Here is a 13,333-nt window from a genome sequence, read left to right on the forward strand (position 1 = left end):
AGTATTTTCCTCTACCGATTGGTAACGTGTTTGTGTGTACTGCCATAACATTCTTGAAGTCCTAAAAACTGCACTGTTATACAATGGTATGCATGTCTAATGCCCCGTACACACGGTCGGATTTTCCGACGGAATATGTGCGATCGGAGCTTGTTGTCGGAAATTCCGACCGTGTGTGGGCTCCATCACGCATTTTCCATCTGATTTTCCGACACACAAAGTTTGAGAGCTTGCTATAAAATTTTCTGACAACAAAATCCGTTGTCGGAAATTCTGATCGTGTGTACACAAATCCGACGCACAAAGTGCCACGCATGCTCAGAATAAATAAAGAGATGAAAGCTATTGGCTACTGCCCCGTTTATAGTCCCAACATACTTGTTTTACGTCACCGCGTTCAGAACGATCGGATTTTCCGACAACTTTGTGTGACTGTGTGTATGCAAGACAAGTTTGAGCCAACATCTGTCGGAAAAAATCCTAGGATTTTGTTGTCGGAATGTCTGATTAATGTCCGACCGTGTGTACAGGGCATAAGTGTTTGCATGTCTGTTCAACGTTAGACAATGAAAAGTTGAATGAATAAAAATCTAAAGCGTGATGTTTAGAAATCAGTTTTCTGTTGCTTGCTGACCAGCATTTAGAACAGGTTGTAAAAGTATTCCCAGACACAATCGGTTCTTATATCTGAATCCTAAAACAAAAATGACTTTACCTTAACCCTAAGCCTTATGTCTATATGCCCTGCCCTCCCTCTCTTTAAATTGCATATTTTTTTTAATTTATTTTAATAAAACATCTGTTGTGCTGCAAACCAGCACTTCTACGTTTCGTGCCTAGGCGGGAATGATGTCTGGGGCTGCCCCTCCCAAATTCTGCGCATATACAGATGTATTGCAGGGCTTTAGCTCCTGATAGCCCCGTAGCATTTATGCACTTGCGGGATTCTGAATGCATGTGCAAAGTTGGGTAAGCATGGTCCAAAGTCCAAAACCTTCCCCTGGGAACATATCCTGTGTGTGCACAGTTGTGCCGAAGTTCTCTGCCATGACCCAATATTTGGGTAGAGCCTTTTGGCACATCTGCACAGGTGCCTTAATAGTAGAGCCGGAAGGAAGGGGTGGGAGGGAAGCACACAGACGGGACTCTTTGTTCCTCTTTAAAATAAATATGTGTGTGTTCTTCAACTTTCTGGTGAAGTTATTTTATCCACAGTGTGACAGTGCAGTTCTCATGTCATGTCTCAGAATCAGTACTTGAATTACATGCATTGAACGTGTTATCGGTATGTGCACACGACCGCAATAGAGCCATACAGCGTATATTCAGGCTTAAAGGAGAAGTATGGGTTTGTTTGTCCCCCCCCCCCCCCATCATACTTACCTAGGTGGATGCAGCATCAGTCCAATGCTGCATCTGTCCCCCAGCGGCTCTACACTGAGAACTGAGCGATCGAACTTCGCCGATGGCTCGGTTCTCACAGCTCCCTGAGCAGAGAGCTGCTGCCTGTCAATCAGCATCTCTCTGCTCTGCTCCTCCATGTTCATTGCAGCGTCGAGCTGTGGAGGGGCGGGGAGTGGCCATCGCAGCTGAGAGGCTGAGATGGGTGTCAGTCCAGGCACCTGGTGAATCCAGACTTTATTGTCGGGATGACGCGGTGCCTGGACTGACATTGGTGACGTTAGCAGAGAGCTGAAAATGGGTCACAGGAGTGCAAAACGAATTGCACTCCTGTGATTCACAGGAGAAGTACACCCAAAATGAGCTTAGGTTGGACTTCTCCTTTAATTCTCTGTCCAGGGGGTCACAGGTGCTGCGTAGAGCTTGCTATCAGGAGCCTGTCAAAATCACGGACAGGCTGAAGTTTACTGTGGCTGAACGCTGACTTTCACACTACTGAGCAGTACTTGCTTATAGGGATGTATGTGCTTTGCATACGATCCTGCATACAAAAAAGGTTTAGATGTGTGTATATCTGCGTACAGCCAAAGAGTATTGCAGCCTGTCATTGATTTTGACAAAAAACCTGCACTGGGAGACATTCACAAGTTTTTACTGCTTTTGAAAATGCTGGTTACCGGGCTGATCATCCTGACCCATTTTCTTTAGGGCCTATTCACACTTTTATAGATGGGATTTCCAATAGATAAATTAAATTACAAGACATTTTTTTTTTTTTCCCACCACACTATAACGGATGGTATGCACGGTGTGGCGAGCTGCTCTGCATTGGGGTGTCATTCACAATGATTGGCACTATAATACACGGCACACAGGGCTGTATATTGGCAACTGCAGCACTTGGTGTAAATAGGTCCTATAGTTTTCAGTGTGCAGATCAGGGATGCAGACTTTACTTTCTGCATTCTTGATCTGATGCACTGGCTCAGAAATGATGGAAGCCAGGTGATCAGTGTGTCAGCCAGGTGCCTAGCATTTTCAGAAGAAGGTAAACAGTGGCCACTTGCAGGCCTTTCTTAGTCAGGTTTCCTTTAAAGTGTCACTAAACGCTCATTCTAAAAATAACATTGATTTATTATAATCTGCAAAACGATTTCACAGTGTTTTTTGAGTTCACAAATGTTCTGCATTCCCCCACGTCAGCTGTTTTCCCTTCATTTCTGCTTTGACTGGTACAAGAAAAGCACGTATATTGCAATCACCAGCACTGAAAAAACGAACGCCCAACTGCTCCTAAATGTCCGTTTAGCACCAGCAGTGTACATGAGAGCTTATGTCTAATGTGGTTCCTTTTTTTAAATAGGAAAGCAAGGGGACTGGTAGGAACACCAGGGATTTCACACAAAGGAAGCAATACAAAGAGAACAGGATACCTTCTCTTACAAGTACATGGTATAGCAGACACCTATCAGGAATAAGAAAGGTTGGGGTAACATTCTTTAACCCCTTCCTGCCTAGCCCCAACCTCCCATTAACAACATCTGTACGCCTGGGTGACCCGAGGGATCGGCAATCATGTGACCACTGTGATTGGCTGTCACAGTGGTCACATGATTAGGAGCTGGTCTCACCAGCTACCTATCATTAGTGGGGACCAACCAAGAGCTGTCTTTGACAGCTCAGTCTCTGTGCTGGGAGCACACAGTGAGTGCACGCTCAGCACAGAAACATCGACCGCCCAGTGATGCATAAATGCAGCATGTGGGCATTAAAGCTCTTTCGTTTTGTTGCCACACATGTGCTACGCGGGTTGCCACCGATTTAATATGATGTTATTTTTGATATTGGGTTTAGTGAAACAATCATCTAAAATGCTCCTAAAAAGTAGAAAGATATTACTCTGCAGCGACAAAAGGTGAAGAGGACGCTCCACTATCCAAACATATCTTCCATTAGTGCAACGCATTTGTTTTTACCAGTTGGTTATAGTATCTATTTCTCTGCGTCTCTTCTCTGTGTTCTGAAAGGCAAATGAAATACAGCCGAGTAAATTAGAAGTGATTGTGTACATGTAAAATATAGCCGAGTTGTGCTGTGACATTAAAAAGGAACTCTTGCCGGGAACATTACTGTTTTTATTGATTTCTGTAGATTTCATTCCCCAAGTTCTACACAAACAACTTGCAACAATTGCCAATATGCCTTAAATCCCGTAATGGGTACAAACCGAAGGGATTGAGAAGAATGGAATTTGTTCAGCTGCAGATTTCTTCACAATTTGTTGTTTAAACATTTATCTGGAATTTAAAACTAAGATTGATTAAACAGTTTTTTGGAGAATTGCAGCTGTTGTTGGCACTTATCTCATATAGATTTGCTTTGATTACTGCTATGATACAGCAAAAAAAAGTGCATGTGTTAGCAGTAATGTAGGCTCAGGGAAATGAAACCCAGTGGGATGCTAATGGCATTTTTCTTACAAGAAAGGCTCACGTTATTATTTTCTAACAAATATAAGTAATGTGTTTTAATAAAAAAAACTTTATTTTTTTGTATTTTGACGCAGCTTAACCACTTGCAGACCAGAAGATTTGCCCCTAATGATCAAGCCATTTTTTGCGATACGGCACTGCGTCGTTTTAACTGACAATTGTGTGGTCGTGCAACGTCGTACCCAAACAAAATGGACATCCTTTTTTCCCCACAAATAGAGCTTTCTTTTGGTGGTATTTGATCATCTCTGTGTTTTTCTATTTTTTGTGCTATAACAAAAAAGAAATTACATTTTTAAAAAAAACTATGCTTTTTACTTTTTGCTATAATAAATATCCCCAAAAAATGTTTTTAACAAACAAATTTCTTCCTCAGTTTAGGCCAATATATATTCTTCTACATATTTTTGGTGACAAAAATCGCAATAAGCGTATATTGATTGGTTTGCGCAAAAGTTATAGCGTCTGCAAACTATGGGAAAGATTTTTGGCTTTTTTTTTTTTTTTTTTTTTTTTTTTTTTTTTTTTTTTTTTATATATTATTTTTTTTTTTTTTTTTTTACTACTAATGTCGTTGATCTGCAATTTTTTTTTCTTTTTTTTTTCCTGTGATCAGCGGGATGGTGACATTGCGCTGCAAAGATTGCACACGTTTGACACATTTTGGGACCACTGACATTTTTACAGCGATCAGAGCTATAAAAATGCACTGATTACTGTGTGAATGTCACTGGCACGGAAGGGGTTAACACTAGGGGGCAATCAAGGGGTTAAATGTGTGTTCCCTCAGTGTGTTCTAACTGTATGGGGATAGGACTGAGTAGGAGAGGAGACATATCGCTGTTCGTAATTACTACAAACAGCAAATGTGTCTCTTCTCCCCTGTCAGAACAGGGATTTGTGGGTTTACACCCACAAATCCCCGTTCTGGCTCTCTTGCCCGCGATCACAGGTATTGGGTCCCCCGCCATGCAGCGGGCACCTGCTATGGCACGTCGTTTCGCGGTAACAAATCACTTTGCCGACTTAAATGTGCGTAAGCCAGTCGGCAAGTGGTTAAAGTGGTTGTAAACCTCAGACATGAAATGTGAACAAAGCATATCCCTCTATAGTATGTATTTGTCTCAATTAAGAGCACTAAGTGTCATCTCTGCTATCAGCATGAGAGATCTGACTAGTTTTCCTGACATCAAGAGAAAAATGGTGACAGGGGAGGGACCTCCAGCTGATTGACAGCCTCAACTCTCTTCCTGTGTGCTGTGTGAAGGGAGGGGGGGGGTCTGTCCCTTTCCTCCTATCAGCTCTCAGAGATCTCCTCACTGAGCTATGTAGAGTATAATTTCTGTTCCCCACCCCCTTTTTTTCTGAACACTCAGATAAGCTTTATAAATTCAGCCATTTGAACAGATGTGGAGGAGAGAGTGCTATAGATAAACATGTACAACTTCTGTAGGAGGATTTGTTTCAGGTGTGTATCACCTGAGGCCAGTCACATTACTGGGTATATAACAGTTTACAACCACTTTAATTCCAAGCATGCATTTGATGGAAATAAATTACAAGACTTTACTTAATTGGACATAATACTAAGCTGTCTTTTATCTTGGTCATTTCACATCTGTTTATGTGCATTTCATTAACACAATGATCCACTGTTGTACCTTGTTAAAGGAGAAGTACAGCCAAAGCTTGTTTGGCTGTACTTCTCCTATGGATCACAGAGTGCAGTTCGTTCTGCACTCCTGTGACCCGTTTTCAGCAGACAGCGGGCTGAAGCCTGCTGTCGGCTGACGTCACAGAACTTTTCCAGGATCGGGCAAGTTTGCGACCATATGGTCAGAATCTGCCCACATGCCTGGACCCGCTCCGGGCTCAGCCTATCAACGGGCCACTGAGAGCCTGAACCGGCCGCTTCCATCCCCTCAACAGCCCAGTGCTCCAGTGAGCGTGGCGGGGGGGACAAAGCAGAGAGCTGGTTCTAATGGAGCTGTGAGAACCGAGCGATCGGAGGTGTTTGATCGATCGGTTCTCCATGTTAGAGTCAGTGGGGGACCGATGCTGCATCCGGCTAAGTATGATTAATTAAGAAAACCCCATTCCCATACTTCTCTTTTAATGCCCCGTACACACGGTCGGATTTTCCGATGGACAATGTCCGATCGGAGCGTGTTGTCGGAAATTCCGACCGTGTGTGGGCGCCATCGGACATTTTCCATCGGATTTTCCGACACACAAAGTTGGACAGCAGGAGATAAAATTTTACGACAACAAAATCCGATCGCGTCAATTCCAACCGTGTGTGGCCTGTTCCGACGCACAAAGTGCCACGAATGCTCAGAAGAAATTCCGACACGGGACAGCTTGTTCTGGTAAACTTAGCGTTCGCAATGGATACAGCACTTTCGTCACGCTGCAATGTTCAAAATGGTTTAATACAGCGCACTCTCTTCTTCTTTATAACGTGACAAGAATTAAGTAGTTTTGCTGCTCATATTCACACACACTTCTCACAAACTTTTATTTGTTTTTTTTTAGTGGGATTCCCTGAATATATTGTTATTAGTTGTCACATCTGACAGTTTTATATATATTTTTTTTTTTTTTATTTTGGATTTTAAGCCTTTTTTTTTCTTTAATGTTTGGATTTTTTCCAAGGCTGATCTTTGTTCAATGTTATTTTTATTTTTACTCCAGAATATTTTTGGGTGTGTTTTGTGTGTCAAGTTACCCCAACACCATTGATATCATTTATTATTTAATCTCCAGGAGATTGTTTGGTGTTGGTGTCCCTTGTTCATTTCACATTGTATATTTGAAATGTACCTGAATCCTCACAAACAAACTGTCCTTTTTGAAGTAAAACACATAGGAGAGTATAATTCAAAACAAAAATCCTTTATTAAGGGATCAGAACCAAACAAAGAGGAAGGCATCACTGGATCAACAGGAGAAATTAGCGAAGCCTGGGACCCCCACGGCAGACATCAATTCTTCAACATCAAAATTGGTGGCCTGAGGAGTCCATATGTAAGGGAGGCCAGTCTGGTCCGGGATTCGCAGAGATCTGGAAAGCAGCAGATGACATCTGTGTCCCCAGGCTGTGGTACCACAAGAGGCTGCATCTTTTGGCCGACCAGACTGAACCCAGGGCAATCACTGTCTGGTCTTCCTTCCACGCTTCCTTCCCGGCTGTGGCTGTGCAGTTGGAGATGTGGCAGGAGGAGGAGTAGGACCTGGAGGAGGAGGAGGACTGGGGGGACCTGGAGGAGGACTGGGGGGACCTGTAGGAGAGGGAGGAGGAGGACCTTCAGGAGGAGGACCATCCCAAAGATGTGTGTGAGGTGTAATTTGGCCCCTCATACCTTTCTCCAGAGCCTCCGATATGAGGGCCTCACACATGGCTTTTTGGCCCTCCTCCATCCTCTGCATTTTATAGGCTATGAAGGCAGCAATGTTCTCCTGCATGGTGTGGGGTGCTCCCAGGACCTCTGTAGCCCTCCAAAAGAATGCTATAGCAGCCTCCTCTAGGGTACTCCTCCTACTGCCACTTTCTCTTTTCAGGGGGGGTGGAGGGACCTTGATATCAGCCAGCCGGCTCGGCCCGGCCACCTCCTGGCTGAGACTTCCCTGTGTATGAAAAAGGGACATGGTTTTAGTTTTTGCATCATCAATCACAATCCTAAATTAGTACTCCCAACTAACATCTAGTTAACATCATTGATTGGACAAGCAGAAATATTTAGAGGAATGCTATACCTGGCTCAATCTGGGCTCCTCCACATGTGGCCTGGAAGGCCCAGGTTGGGCGTCAGAAGCCTCAGCCGGGGGGGAAGGAAGCGTGGAAGGAAGACTGGAGAGGGATGGCCTGGGTTCAGTCTGGCCTGCCAGAAAGCGCAGCCTGTCGTAGTACAACATCCTGGGGACATAGATGTCATCTGCTGCTCCGGATCTCTGTGAATCCAGGACCTTCTTGCGCTCCCTTAGATATGTGTTCCTCAGGCCACCAATTAATATCTTTAAATAGGTGATGTCTGCCGTGGGGGTCACCTGCTTCACAATTTCACACAATTGCTCCAGTGCTGCCATCCTCTTTGCTTGGTTCTTGAAATGGGGGTGTTTAATCTCCCACCGACAGGGCAGCTCACTTAGCATATCTATGAATACTGACATGAAGTCATTGTCTTTCATTAAGATATCCATGTTCACTGCAAGACACAACACAAGACAAAGCCTAATGTCAGACAAAACTCTCCTAATCTTGTTACAATATAGGCCTCAATCTAGAAGCAGTATAGGCACAAGTTTGTCTCTTACCTTCGTTCTTACGATCGGCGCGTCCAATGCTCCTTCCTCCGCTCACAGATCGTACGTAATACGCACGCGTGTTACGCTTTATACACACTGCGCATGCATGTAACTCTGCCCGCCCCTGACGTTCTTTCTAGTGTATTCCCCGCCCCTTTTCGTTCGGCGCAGTGGGTGAAGAGCACATGGCGGAGTTATAACAGGTGCGTGTTAATTCTAGCAACGAGGAGGAGGAGGAGGAGGAAAGGGCGGATCCAGGCACGTCCCGATCCAGAAGGAGACATTTTAAGGCCACAAATATGTCGTTTGGGGAGATGTTGGAGATGGTCGACATCATGAGGAAGTCCGACTATGACGGAAAATATGGGCCTTACCCCAACCCGAACATCCGAAAGGCCAAGATCATGGCGAAAGTGGTCAGGAGTCTTGAGAGGAATTTCGGGGTACGAAGATCTAAAGATCAGCTCAGGAAGCGGTGGTCGGACCTGAAGTTGAGAGAGCCAGGGCAGTACCGAAAGATCCGGAGAGTGCTGCAAAAAAGTAAGTAGTTGTGCTGTGTTCCTATTCTTTCTGTCTTTATTACGTTCGTTCTGCTCCATATGCTTTTATTAATTGTAACGTTTAAAAAGGTCAACTTTAATGTTCATGGGCCCATTATTCGTTCGTATCAAACATTTTTCTTTCGGCCTCTAGAACACCATTGTTTAGGCCATATGCATTTTCACACATTTTTGGGGGCCTACTTGGATGCCAAATATTTGTTTGTGTAGATGGGTTTGTTACTAGAATGAAATGCAAACTAGATTGTGTGTAAGGAGAGGGCACTCAGCAGCTGTTTTCACATCTGGACACTGGAGCACTAGTGTGGGACACAAGAACACCATTTTTATTAGGGGGGGCCACACAGGTGCTCCAGTGTATACTATAGGGGGGGCTACATCTGTGAAGCTTGTACTAAACAGGTAAAGTATTGCAGCTTGACAAAGGCCAATAAAAAAAATACATCTTGGAACTCTGCTAAAATAGACAATTGTACCCCACTTCCAAGCAATGTTTCCTATTTCTAGTTCTGCCATCAAATATCTGTGTGCTAATTATACCATTTTTGTTTTACATAGGGGAGAAAAGACTCGGACACCCCTCATCCCAGGAGACCAGAGACCCCCCCCCTCTGGAAGAAGGGGAAATACCAACCCAAGAAGCTGAGCAGGAGGAAGAAGAAGACGTGGTGGAGATTGGCACCACAACAGGTGAGTGTCTGCGACCACAGGCTCAGGTAAAAGAGATGGATGGTGGCAGATTTTTGAGACCTTTTTTTTGTTCTTTATCTCTTTTTAGGTGATCGTGATCCAGAACGCTTTACATCTGAAAGTGCCCAGATACTGATCGGGGAGATCATGGGGTGTAATCTCCAATTGCAAAACATCCAGCAACAAATCAGTGATGTTATTAAAAAAAATAATAACATCATTGATGTTTTGGGGCGAATTTAAACCCCACAAAATCACCTGTTTTATCGTACGAGAATTTTTTCAATGTTTAGAAAAGCCAAATTTGGAGGATGCACACAGTGTGCCAACATGTGCTATCTGCCATCACGGGAGATCAATGGACGCGTTTTGGGGGTGCAACCCCTTCCTCAATTATAAAGTAGCGTTGAGGAAGGGCTTGCTCCCCCAAAACACGTCCCTTGATCCCCCCTGATGGCAGATAGCACATGTTGACATTCGTAAATTGGTGTGCATCTTCCAAATTTGGCTTTTCCAGGGATGATTTCCCCCCATCTGAACGCTATATCAAACCCTTCAGGTTTTACCTAATGTGAACTTTGTAAGTTCAAGTTTTTTGGCTTTCTTGTTGGTTTTACACAGGCCTGTTTTATCTGAAATGGATATTTCGATGTTTGATAATGCTACTGCAAACATTGTTATACAACAAACATGTTGGTTTGTTTTAAAAACCTTTGGGAAATGCACATGTGATTGTGCAGGTATAAAAAAGTGCCCTACTCAAGAATGTGTGGATTATTGTCTCAACACTACAACACTTTTGGGGTGATGTAATTGCTGTTTTATGCAAAAATGGGGGTTATTTCCTAAGGGCAAATACACTTTGCACTACAAGTGCAGGTTCTGTGCAGTTGCAAGTGCACTTGTAGTGAAATGTGTTTTTGCATTTAGGAAGTACCAGCCAACACTGTTTTTTATAAGGTTACCCAATCACGACATTTTCTGCACTCAACACATTTCTGTCAGGGTCAGCTAAAACAAACACAAGCAGTAAATGTCCACAAAGAATTTCTTTTGGATGTTTTTTATTTGAAAAAGGTGTCACAGATTGTCTGGCATATTGATAGCCCCCCTACCCGCAAAGAATTCCAGGTAGCGTAACCGGACATCACGGGCATTCAGGGAGGGCAAGCCAGGACGGCCACTTTCAAGCGCCGTCAGTGTTGATGGATTAGGGATTCCGGCCTCAGGCCCAACTGAGCCAGCATAGTTGGCTGAATGTTTTCTTAAAAAATTATGGAGAACACAGCAGGCAAGTGTTATATGGTTCAGTTTATACTCCGCCATATGGATGGGTGTCAGAAATAATCGGAACCGGCTGGCCAGGATTCCAAATGTGTTCTCCACCACTCTTCGGGCTCTGGCCAGCCGGTAATTAAAAACCCTCTGTTCCGGGGTGAGGGTCCTCATCGGGAATGGCCGCATCAGGTGGTCCCCCAGCGCAAATGCTTCATCAGCAACGAACACAAATGGGAGACCTTCAACATTGTCCTCTGGAGGTGGCAAGTCCAAGCTGCCATTCTGGAGATGCCTGTAGAACTCCGTCTGGGCGATCACTCCACCATCGGACATCCGGCCATTCTTCCCCACGTCCACATACAAGAACTCGTAATTAGCCGACACCACCGCCAACATCACTATACTATTAAACCCCTTGTAATTATAATAGTACGACCCCGAGTTGGGTGGTGGGACGATGTGGAAGTGTTTCCCATCAATTGCCCCTCCGCAGTTAGGAAAGTCCCACCGCTGGGCAAAGTGGGAGGCCACAGTCTGCCATTCCTGTGGCGTTGAAGGAAACTGTTGAGGAAAAAACAATAAACATTACTATTTTTTCACAGAAACATGGCAAGCAGATTAGACACAAACATTATGGGCAACCTCCAGATAGCATTTATTAAGGGGAATTTAACAACAACAAAGTATAAGGTACACCTATCATATCCCCCCTCCCCCCCTCTCATGGGCCATTTCTAACATTATAGGGGGGGGGGAACTCTTGGACAGGTAACCCTCTTCACTTCATTGAGAGATGAATGCCTAAATACAGGGTATTACTTGGAACAGCCCCTCCTTAGTTACACTATTGGCAGACCACTGGACAGGTAAGAAGTGTCATAATACAAAGATATAAATACACACTGTACACATTTGAGGACATTTGAACATTCTGCTATTACCTATCAAGATAATAATAGGATACAAAAACTTTAAACAGTACCATTGGAAGGTATACAGGCAGGCCCTTGCACTACATGCTTTGGGGAATTCATCCATAAATCTGACCACAAAAGAGGTGGGTATAGTGTGTATGGGTTTGGCAAAGTCAGCAGATAGATGATTGAGGATAGAGAATTGTGATCAGCTGACTTAGCAGTTGGGGGAGGGAGGGTTACAAAAAATTTGGGGACACCACAAAAAAAAGCCTCTGGCACTCTGCCTGAATTTGAATCAAAAATAACATTTCCAAACATTTTAGGGGGTGTTTGGGGTAAAGCACTACTATGGAGCTGATAAAATACATTAAGTGACTACATGAGGTGAATATAGGCCAGGAAAGACCATGCTGGAGAGGTTATTGAAGGGCAAATATGTATGAAGGACATAAAATAATAATTACCTAAAAATCCAGCATGCATGAGAACAAAGGGGACATTCACAGCATATTACAATCATGGTAATTAGGGAATGAGGGAAGAAATACAATAGATTATCAAACATTCAATACAATAAAATGTGATATAAAAGGATAAAAATCTTACCTTCATATACTCCTTCTGCAGGACCTGAATGATGGCAGAACAGGTCTCTGGGATAATGATCCCCAGAGCCTGGGGGGAGATGCCTGTCGAGGCTTCTCCCTGTGGCCAAATACCGCAAGGTAGCGACCAACCTCTGCTCCGGAGTGATGGCTTGCCTCATGCAGGTATCCTGCCTGCTAATATAGGGGGTCAGCGAAGCCAACAAATGGTGAAATATGGGGTCCGTCATCCTGAGAAAGTTCCTGAAATCATCAGGATTATTCTCACGGATCTCACGGAGCAAAGGCATATGACAGAACTGGTCACGCTGAAGCAACCAATTCTTGGTCCATGAACTCCTCCCCACCCTGTTCATGGACTGGACTTGTGTCAAGGTCAGGACCCCAACCCCAAGCCCCCGCACAGCACGAACTCTACGAGGAGTACGCATACGAAACATGGCTAGAAAACGGTCGGCTGCTCAGAACGAAGTAACAGAATGCACTGAAGAACAGCAAGGCCTGTGAAGAGCGACCTGAAAAACAGCAACGAGCGGGCAAGATCGCACAGAAAACTCTGATACGAACTGAAGAGCAGATACAAACCCACAAGCACAAACTGAACGGCAGAAAACGATCTGAAAGCCACGAGTCTGAAAAAGCGCGAATCATCTCTCACCAAACTTTTACTAACACGAGATTAGCAAAAGGAGCCCAAAGGGTGCCGCGCTTGGTTCTGAACCGGCCTTTTCTAGTCTCGTCGTACGTGGTGTACGTCACCGCGTTCTTGGCGATCGGAAATTCCGACAACTTTGTGCGACCGTGTGTAGGCAAAACAAGTTTGAGCCAACATCCGTCGGAAAAAATCCTAGGATTTTGTTGTCGGAATGTCCGAACAAAGTCCGACCGTGTGTACGGGGCATTAAGGGTTGATCGGGGTATTGCTACTGCGTAAAGCTGGCCATAGATGGGTAGACTTTTGAACGAAAATTCTTACGAAAAAAATGTTTGTTTATCTAATCGGTTGAGTCAATTCATGTTAATTTTTTAACCACAGTGATGAGAAAATTTGAAGAAACAGGATGGAAATTTTTTCTCAAACTAAT

The 13,333-nt window shown here is 44.1% G+C and overlaps 1 protein-coding gene across 1 annotated transcript in view; it reads left to right on the forward strand.

Annotated features, from left to right (window-relative positions):
* Window positions 1–13,333, forward strand: part of TMX3 (thioredoxin related transmembrane protein 3) — a 105,278-nt gene that overhangs the window by 13,102 nt on the left and 78,843 nt on the right. The gene's annotated exons all lie outside the window — the stretch shown is intronic.

This window comes from Aquarana catesbeiana, linkage group LG05 (genome assembly GCF_042186555.1).
Source record: "Aquarana catesbeiana isolate 2022-GZ linkage group LG05, ASM4218655v1, whole genome shotgun sequence".
In the NCBI taxonomy this organism is placed as follows: Eukaryota; Metazoa; Chordata; class Amphibia; order Anura; family Ranidae; genus Aquarana; species Aquarana catesbeiana.